This window comes from Mesoplodon densirostris, chromosome 1, assembly GCF_025265405.1.
Source record: "Mesoplodon densirostris isolate mMesDen1 chromosome 1, mMesDen1 primary haplotype, whole genome shotgun sequence".
Taxonomy (NCBI): domain Eukaryota; kingdom Metazoa; phylum Chordata; class Mammalia; order Artiodactyla; family Ziphiidae; genus Mesoplodon; species Mesoplodon densirostris.
In genome coordinates, this window is record NC_082661.1 from 84149830 (window position 1) to 84160207 (window position 10378).

The following is a 10378-nucleotide window of genomic DNA, read 5'->3' on the forward strand; positions in this document are numbered from 1 at the left end:
AGAGGCAGAAATGCGCGCGACCCCTGAGCAGCCTGCCTGGGGTGCTGATGTGCACTTGCTCTGCACCGAGTCCCAGGGACAGTTTGAATTTCGCTCCCTGAGTCGGGTCTCCTGATCCTGGGCTTGCGGCGCAGACTGGAGGGGTCTCAGTGCCACGTGACACCACTGAGTGGGCCCTTTGCTCCCGGACCCACACTAGAGGCTTAAAGGATGGCCTCCTCATTTCTGGTACAATTATCCTCTCATATTAATGAAAAGATTGGAAATATTAAAAAAAAAACTCCGTCATTGAGAAATTGTGGACTGTATTAAAATAGGAGATGAGATCATTGCAGTAAATGAACTTCTAAATAAATTGGAATTGGAAATTCAGTATTAAGAACAAACCAACAATTCACTCAAGGAACTCTTTGAACCTCTTGGAGAAGACTGTAAAGATGCTGAACATCTCAAAGAAAATATTCCTTCCCATTTGCCTCAAGTAACCCAGAACTTTGTAATGGATCAGATCTTGACCCTGAACAACCAGTCAAAGATGAGGAAACTGCACCCACAAAGAAGCCCCCTAAAGAGCAAAGAAATATTAAAGAAATGTCATTTATAACTTCTGATGAGTTTAATGGCATTCTTGTGTACATGAAATCCCACCTAACCTATAGTCAAATTAATGATGTTATTAAAAAAATCAACAAGGCAGGGACTTCCCTGGTGGCGCAGTGGTTAGAATCCATCTGCCAATGCAGGGGTCACAGGTTTGATCCCTGGTTCAGGAAGATCCCACATGCCATGGAGCAACTAAGCCCGTGTGCCACAACTACTGAGCCTGTGCTCTAGAGCCTGCGTGCCACAACTACGGAAGCCCACGTGCCTAGAGCCCGTGCTATGCAACAAGAGAAGGCACTGCAATGAGAAGCCTGCGCACTGCAACAAAGAGTAGCTCCTGCTCACCACAGCTAGAGAAAGCCCACGCGCAGCAATGAAGACCCAACGATGAAGACCCAACAGAGACAAAAATAAATAAACAAATAAATTTTTTAAAAAAGAAATCAACAAGGCAGTAGTTAGTAAATATAAGATCCTACATCAACCAAAAAAGTCTATGAGTTCTGTAGCCAGAAGTCTCTATCACAGATTTATTGATGAAGAAATGAAGGAAACCAAAGACCATTATTTTGTAGTGGAAGCTGACATAAAGGAGTTGACGGCTTTGAAAGTTGAAAAGAGGTTTCATGTAACACTGAATATTTTACAACACTGCCGGAGGCTATCAAGGTCTGAGGGGGAGGTCTTACCCGATATGTTATAACATAAGGCCCTTTTGAGCTTCTGAACCAGCCAACGGTAGAGATAGAAGCTATTCCTATAATTTCCTTATATGTAATTTCTTTATATATAATTTCTTTAGCTTTTTCATTTTCTTTTTTGTTTGTTTCTTGTAAAAATAAAACTTAAATAATGTATATTTTAAAATCTACTTTCTTACAGTAAATATTTAATCACCTACCATATAAGCCTCTGTTCTAGGCATACAATGGAACTAAAAAATGTTCATATTTAGTTTTGGTGTTTCATGACAGTGCTGCCAACCCCAGGAAGACAGGTGCAGATGTGATAATAAAAGTCAAAGTTCAAGAAGATGAGATCAAGGACATCCAGGCTCTTTAGAAGTAAAGGTCATTAGTGTCTAAATTCCACTAATGATATTTCAATCTATAGGAAAAAGTTGGATTTGGAGGCAGCCCATCCACGTGGTTATTCTGCTTTCCCATATGTGGTTAAGGAACAGCTTACCTGAATACATTCAGTGTAAATCAATCTGTAAACATCGACTGGTAGTGAAATTGTAATAAAAGTATATTGAGATGAAAAAGATGATAAAATAAGGTATGTAAGCAGATTGATAGTGGTCATGGAAAACAAGTGGTTGGATTGTAAGAATTTAATGGAGTTTCTCTTCCGCACGTGGGGAGACTGTTAGTCTATCTGTGTCTCGGTGAGCATTCTCCAGAGAAACAGTAGATTATCCATCTAACTATATCTATCTCTATCTGCCTATCATCTATCTATCTATCTATCTATCTGTCTATCATCTGTCTATCATCTATCTATCTATCATCTATCTGCAGAGATTTATTATGAGGAATTGGCTGATGTGATTATGGAGGCTGAGAGGCCCCCAGATCTGCCGTCTGCAAGCTGGAGGCCCAGGAAAGCCGGTGGTGTGATTCAGTCTGAGTGTGAGGGCCTGGAAACAGGGGAGCCAGGCCAGATCAGATGAGATGAGATGTTTCAGCTCAGCAGTGAGGCAGGAAGAAAAAGCAAATTCCTCCTGCCTTCCTCCACCTTTCATTCTGTTTGGGTCTTGGATGGATGCGAGGACGCCCACACACACAGGGAAGGTCAGTCTGCTTCACTGAGATTCCAATGCTCATCTCATCTCGAAACATCCTCAAGGACACACACAGCAATAACGTTTAATCTGGGCGCCCATGGCCAGTCAAGTCGACACATAAAGTAAACCATCACAATCTACGTCCATGCCGTCTGCTTGGCAGGCTGATCCTCGAAGCAGAGAAAAAATTGTCTCACCAGGCCCAGATGCCTGGTTAACACTGTTCCTGTGATGATCATAGAATACATTATGGGCACTGCTCATTTATTGTTATCCTTTCTTTCTCCCTAATTTAAATGCAGGTATATTTAATTTTTCATGTCTCAGTTTAATTAAAAATAGTGGCACTATCCTTTACTTTTTTAAAGTCTTGCTTGCTTTTTCTCTATGAATCATTTTTCCGTACATTCTCTATCAAAAACATTTTCTCTGTTTAAGATTTCTTTTCCTGAAACTCGTATTGAACAACTGTGTCGGTAAGTTTAATTCTTGTGGAATGGATACTGAGTCTCTGTTTTGATTATTAGCATGTAATCAATACAGTTGGTAAAATCGTATTCCTCAAAGACTAATAAAGACATTACTTTTCAAACAATAAATAAATAAATATAATCATTTATTTTGTTTTACTGTATTTATATGGAAAAGATTTTTTGTAAAGAATAAAATAAAAGGTTAAGCTAATGGCAGGGCTGCCTTCTCTACGTACTCATGAAGACTCAAATCATACTTCTTATTCCTAACTTCCATAAGCAAAGATTGGTTATAAAATTATCTGTGCTATAAATCTTTTCTGTAATATATAGGCACTTATGTTTACATGTAAATACATATATATAAATTACATGTCATTGAATATATGTGAATAAATAAGAGTTATACTGATATTAATATATATCTAAAATATAGAGGTATATTAGAAAAGTCTGAATGTATATATAAAAAACTTCAACCGTGGTTATTCCTAGATGATAGATATAATTTTATTTGATTATGGGTCTTCCTACTTTATAGTTTTGTTTTTATTTTCCAGTGACCATGCATTATGTTCATAATCATGAAAAATAACAAGTTCATAAAAATACTCATTTCTAAAATTTTTAATTTATAGTGAGATAATCAGTCCACCATGAAATTTACAGTAGTTTCTTTTAAAAAGTAAAAGCAGACGGATAGTAGTTAAAGTTAAAACAAAATATTTTTAACACAAGTCTCTGATTCTTTCAAGATCTGAATATACAAACTTGAACTAATTGTAATAATTTTGAAAACTCTGTTTTAGAAGAAAGAAGAAAAGATGATTACATATATGATATGAATTCAATAATAACATTATTATTTGCAATAAAATTGCAATTTGAAAAAAAAACACATGATTTACTTACTTAAGGTTTTTCCTACATGTTTGTGAATACTAAAAATAAAAGGAAAATAGAGGAGAAAAAGTATTTTGCTTCATTCATATGCAACTACTATTTTATGTGTAACTCTTCAATGATTAAAGAAATGGATTTTGACCAGAATAGTTATAATGGATCATCCCGCAGCAGGAAGTAAGTCAGCCCCTGTGATCCATTCTCCCCACTTTAGAAAAACAATTAAGCAGTAACTTTCCTGTCCTTTATTAATTTAATATGACAAACCTAATACAGTGGCAACATTCGTGGACATGCAATGACTACCCAGAAGTTTATGATACAAATTTTTATGAAATGCATGTAAGTTATTTTTAAGAGTTTGATAATAGTGTCAACATTTGGAAAGTGTTCTCATCTTATTAATAAACATATTGCTTGTTCTCACAAGCAGGGCTAAATAACAAGGCATGTTAACAAAAGACTTCAATTTAAAACTCTAAATATTTTTGGTTGTTTTCTTGGTGTGTGTGTGTGTGTGTGTATGTGTGAGTTGAGTGAATTTAGAGACATATTAATAGAACAGTTAGTCATTTTACTGAAAAATTAATTTAGAAACAAAACCTTATCCTTGATAAAAAGTCTGTGCATATATAATAATAACAGTGAAAGGTAAATACATTTAAATAAAACTTGCACACATGTACACTAGCTCTCTACAAACTGTTAGTTGCACTTTAAATTGCATATAAAAATGTAGTTGTAACTCCAAAAGCTATTCTAAGTCACAGCAGAGATTTCTGTGTCTCATAAATCAGAACCTTTTTTTATCCCTCATACATTTTTATTACTTTATTAGGCATGTAACAGGGTGAAAGAGTATACAAGCCGTTAAGCCCTGTTAACAAGCCGTGGTATGCTTGTATTTCAGCTCCATGAGCCTTCTGTAGTTTGGGCTTTTTTCAAGCCTTCCGATATTCTGTGCATCACAGACCATATTTGATTAAGAAAAGCATGTTCCTGAAACATCTGTCTGTTTAGTTACATTCAAACTGCCTCTTATGGATACAACATTTTCTTGGAATCTTTCTATTCCTGATGGGTGCCAAAGGAGAAAAAAATATACTCTCAAGGTCACCAGAATTTATTAAATACAGCTGACAATGTTATGGTACAGGGAGAAAAAAATCTTCCCAAGTTTGTATACAATATTATATTCACAAAATATTAGTTTACTCTTAAAGGAATCAAGAGAAATAGCAAGGGAACGAAGCTATAAATGGTGACAGATGCTTCTCAGCTAGTGTGGCCCTCTGCATCACATGGGTGCCAGAATGTAAATCAGGTAATCCACCCCTCAGGGCACTGAGCAGAAGTCAAATCATGTGGCCAGGCCAAGCAGGATGGATTTAATTAGGAAGACTGCAGCAGAATATTCACATAATCACCTAAAATTTCATTTTGCCCAGTTAAGCACTAGTTGTTTTCAGAGCTTACTCTGAAGAGTGAGGAAGTTTCCAAAAGATTACCAGAACTTGTCTCATTAATTCAACCCCAAAGGAGGGCTGGGACTATGTGTCTGGTCACTAGTGTTGACACTAATCAGGGCTAAAGTAGGCAGAGGTAGTACTGGCTGAAAGAAAAATCCCCCAACATTCAGGCTTCTTGAAAAGTGTAATGGTACTTTACATACAGCTTTATGGGACTAGCAGGTAGTCTTTGAGTAAAAGGATGACCTAACTTTTTTTTTTTATTAAATGTCAACTGCTCAGTGACATTTACCATGGAAACCCTATTTAAAATTATAATTCTGGGCTTCCCTGGTGGCGCAGTGGTTGAGAGTCCACCTGCCGATGCAGGGGACACGGGTTCGTGCCCTGGTCCGGGAGGATCCCACATGCAGCGGAGCGGCTGGGCCCATGAGCCATGGCCGCTGAGCCTGCGTGTCCAGAGCCTGTGCTCCGCAACGGGAGAGTCCACAACAGTGAGAGGCCCGCGTACCGCAAAAAAAAAAAAAGAAAAATGTGTGGGAAGAAAGGATGAAGAAAGCCCAAGTCTGGCAGAGCCACACTCTGAATCCTGAGACTGAAAGGCATTTTCCTACCTACACACTTACAGGCTCAAGGTCACATATACAACATTCTGTAGGAAAGTTTAGAGGAAAGAAAAGTACAAGAATTTTGAAAATCACATCTAAAAGATCCTTAGGGCCTCCCTGGTGGCGCAGTGGTTAAGAGTCCGCCTGCCGATGCAGGGGATACGGGTTCGTGCCCCGGTCTGGGAGGATCCCATATGCCGCGGAGCGGCTGGGCCCGTGAGCCATGGCCGCTGGGCCTGCGCATCCGGAGCCTGTGCTCCGCAACGGGAGAGGCCACAACAGTGAGAGGCCCACATACCGCAAAAAGAAAAAATATATATATAAAATAAATTAAAAAAATAAAAGATCCTTAATACTATGCACAATTTTAGAAAACAGGCTTTTTTCATTGCTACTTAATTTGAGCAATTTCCATAAAATATTAAATGATGTCTATTTAAAGACGCAAACAACAAAAACACAGGTAAAATAATTGTAACTTCTCACTCTGTAACATAATGGTGATGAAGAAGTGAAAACAGTCAAAAGAAAGGCATCTGAATAATAGGAGAATCTTACAGATGGTTCTTATTTCAGAAATTATTCTTCCCTATCTATATCTAGGGGTATTTATTAAACTCCTTCCAGGGCAGAAACACTAAAAAAGTGTTTTGCATGAGGCACTCTTGCAGTGGACTGATGCAAATGTTAATCTGTGCTTCAGTATAATCACACCTCCAGGGTTTTAGCATTATGTGTATCTGTGCAGATGCAAATCATATATCGTTTAGAGAAATAATAATGTGGTAGTTGGAAGCTGATAAAATCAAAGGGAAAAAATGTGTACTTTAAAAACTAAATGCAGAAAACTTTCAGGTGAAGAGACCAGGCATTTTACAAAATTAGTTCAGCAACCCTAATAGCAGTAAGAAAGGATAAAATACCAACACAAATTATTGGTGTGGAAAAAGCCATCATTAATGAGATAAATGAGATCCAACATGGGGAAAGAAGAAATCTCCAACCAAAACAAGAATGGAAAGACACTTCAGGTCATTCCTGAATTTGGGTCATCCCAAAACCTGGGTAAGGAGGGCATGGTAATGATAAGGGCATTGCCAGCCCATTCTCTTCTCAATTAACAAAACACCATGGTAACCCCCTAATTCGATACATCTAATGTACGATTTTTAACGGTTGTATGACAGACCATAAAAAAAAATACCACATTTATTCAAGCCTTCAGTTATTGATAAACATTGAGAGTTTCTCTTTTTCTTTTTTGCTGCTACACTCAACGAGACATTTATAAATCTTGTGCACATATACTAAGTCCTTTTACTTTTATTTGTATAAGTCTGATTACCCAAAATAGTTCACATGCTATGTGGGATCTTACTGCTCTTTATTTTTTTTATCCTAAATGTATGTATGGAATGGAGGGAATCAAAAGAATTGAATTAGTAATGACTTGATTGTTGTAGGAAACTTCAGCAATTTCATGAAATAGACCTGCAGAAAAGCATTAAATTCAGCAAATTCTGTTTACTTAGTGGGTCTCTCCTTATTAACTGGTGAGTGTGTTTTCACAAAAAAGAAAGAAATGTTCCTCAGATCAAGGTTGAAAGGTAATAGCTTTAATCTGACCCGTTTTAGGATGCCATACGAGAATTTTCATAAACTGGCTTCCTTCTAACTCTACTCCCATTTTTCTTCTCTTCCCCAGACTTGTTCTATGTACCAATCATAGGAACCCACTATAGTTCAACAGATATCATACTTTTTTCACAAATCCACTTAGCCAGTGAAGAAATCATTTCCTCTTCCTGGAACATCATGTCAGTCCACGCCCCTCTTTATTTCTACCTGGCCAACTCTTCCTTGGGCCTTTAAAACAAGGTTCAGGCATAAAATAATTCTATTACCAATTAAAACTTCAGATCACTCAGTTAGGATCCTGCACCCAATTTCCAAAGGAGGAAGGGGGAGGCTACCACACCAAGCAATTTTCTGACACCAGCTGGGTGTCCTACAATTTAACTCATTTCTGGTACTATTTACCCAGTGATAGCATCAGATGCACAGGTTAAGGGCTCAGTCCTACAAGACTGGGCCCCTCCTGCCCACACACTTCAGATGCCAATCACAAATCCAGGTTGTGAGCTGTGATTCTGACTAACAAGCTGTAGATTGGAGGTTCCCACAACCTCCTCCTTGGTTTCTATTAATTTGCTAGAGCAGCTCACAGAACTCAGAGAAACATTTTACTTACTAGATTACCAGTTTATTATAGAAGGATGTAACTCAGGAACAACCAGATGGAAAACTTTCATAGAGCAAGATACATGGGAAAGGACTTGGAACTCCCATGCCTTCTCTGAGCGGGCCACTCTTCCCAAATCCCCACGTGTTCCCCAGCCCAGAAACTCTCAGAAACACATCCTTTTGGGGTTTTATGGAGGCATGACTGACTAAATCATTGGCCAATGGATATTGAACTCAATCTCCACCCCCTCTCCCCTCTCCAGAGGTTAGGAGGTGGGACTGAAAGTTTCAACCTTAAATCAACTGGTTGGTTCCCCTGGCAACTAGCTCCCATCCTTAGGTGCTTTCCAAAAGACACCTCATTAACATAACAAAACACCTTTCTTGATCTCATCTCAGGAAATTTGTTTTAGGAGCTCTGTGCCAGAAACAGGATGAAAACTAAAAATACCTTTCTTCTTAAAAATCATAATATCGTGATATCATTCTTTTTAGTAGTCCACTGCAATACAGGTGGGATAAAGGTCTCCTCCTGGATAGCCATACCTAAGTAAAGTTCTATCTTCCAGACAGAACAGTATTGCACTATATTATAATGCTTTAATGACTTGTCTGTCTCCCTCACAGGATTGTGACTCTTGGAAGACAGGGTTATGTGAATTGTCTCCGATAACATAGTACTTAATATGATGTAGGCTTTCAGAAGTGTTTTTTGATTTAATTGGAAAGGAGAGTAATAAAGAAAGAGGGCCAAGAAAAGTAACTATTTAAACACGTACATTTAGAGGACATGTACAGAAAAAAAAAAAAAAAAAGGCTAAGTTAACTGAAAAAGAGTCCTTAAAGAAGTAGAGAAGCAGGAAAGAATACAACTGTGGTATATTAAAGTTTGAAAGTGGAGAAGTAAACATTGTCAAGTGCTACAGAAAAAAGGATGAAAGAAACAAAGAAAATCAAGAAAATAGGGAAATACTAAAGAAGGTCCAAAGTAGGGACACTGAGCATATTTAATATCCTTAGTTTATTGTGAAGGGCAAAGGCAATAGGTGTTTGCAGTTCTGGTATCTTGGGACAGGAGGGCCAATTAAAAGAGTTTTAAAGAGGACACTTAGGGGTAAGGATGAGGCGATTTATCTTAAGAAGGAGGTAAGAAATGAAAATAGAGGCTGATAAACAACTAGATGGGACGAAATAGAGATGCAAGCTGGTAATGAAAAGGGAAGTCTGAACAGGATTTCTGCATGCCCTCCTTTTCCTCACCCTCCATACCACCTCCTATCCCCCCACCTCCCTACCCTATTTACCCTTGGATCGTAGGTATTCTAACAAGATTGAGCTTCAGTCTGTCTGGCAGTGTTCCTGGACATATTTCTTATAAATGGAGACTTCTATCCCAACAAAAGTTTATTCATCATCATTACTATTCACTAAGCCCAGATTCATTTGTTGTAAAAAATAAAAATAAAATAAAAATTACTATTAATAATAATACAGTGCAGTACTGAAGCTACACCGGATATGTTATGTTTAGGAAAACAGGAATATTTATGAAGAGCTAACTGAAAGATAAATTTATGTAAAACACTTCACTTATTTATTTGTAAGTCAAAATATATATACATGGTTACAAAAAATATTTTACAGAGGAAATGAGACCATTTTCTTTAATGTGACAGCATTATAATCTCCCTGCAGGTGATAAGAAGTGGAAAAACCACAACATAAAGGGAAGTCCTCATAGGAAATGATCCCTGATCAGGAAAATTGGTTCTGCTAGATAAACATATAAAATTACTCTAATTATTAAGTCTCATACTTTGTAGACAAGAATGTCTTATTTAGAAATGCAGCTACATAAAAATTGGAGTACTACTATGTATAATATAGAAAACTGCATTGATATATTTTCCTTTACTGCAAACTCTAAAAACCAGAGCTTTCATGCTAAAGACTAGTACATTATTATTAAAATAATAATAGTTTTTACCCTCCTTTTGGAAAGAGCATAAGTCAGAGACCATCAGTTAATTTCTAATAAACACTACCACCCATGATTGAGATCTAAAGGTGAAAGCTTTTATATACCATCTCCAGGCTCTTGAGCATTCTGGGCTCCCTTCATTTTCTGTAGAACAATTTGTTCTTCCTAAGTACAGCATAGCTTGTTATGACTTGGTCATTTGACATCTATGGTAAGAAATATTAAAGAATCATTATGTTGGGCTTCCCTGGTAGTGCAGTGGTTGAGAGTCCGCCTGCCGATGCAGGAGACACGGGTTCGTGCCCTGG

At 37.5% G+C, this 10378-nt stretch overlaps 1 pseudogene; it reads left to right on the forward strand.

Moving 5' to 3' along the window:
- Window positions 1-210: 210 nt before the first annotated feature.
- Window positions 211-1311, forward strand: LOC132483440 (spindle and kinetochore-associated protein 1-like; annotated as a pseudogene).
- The last annotated feature ends 9067 nt before the right edge of the window (window positions 1312-10378 follow it).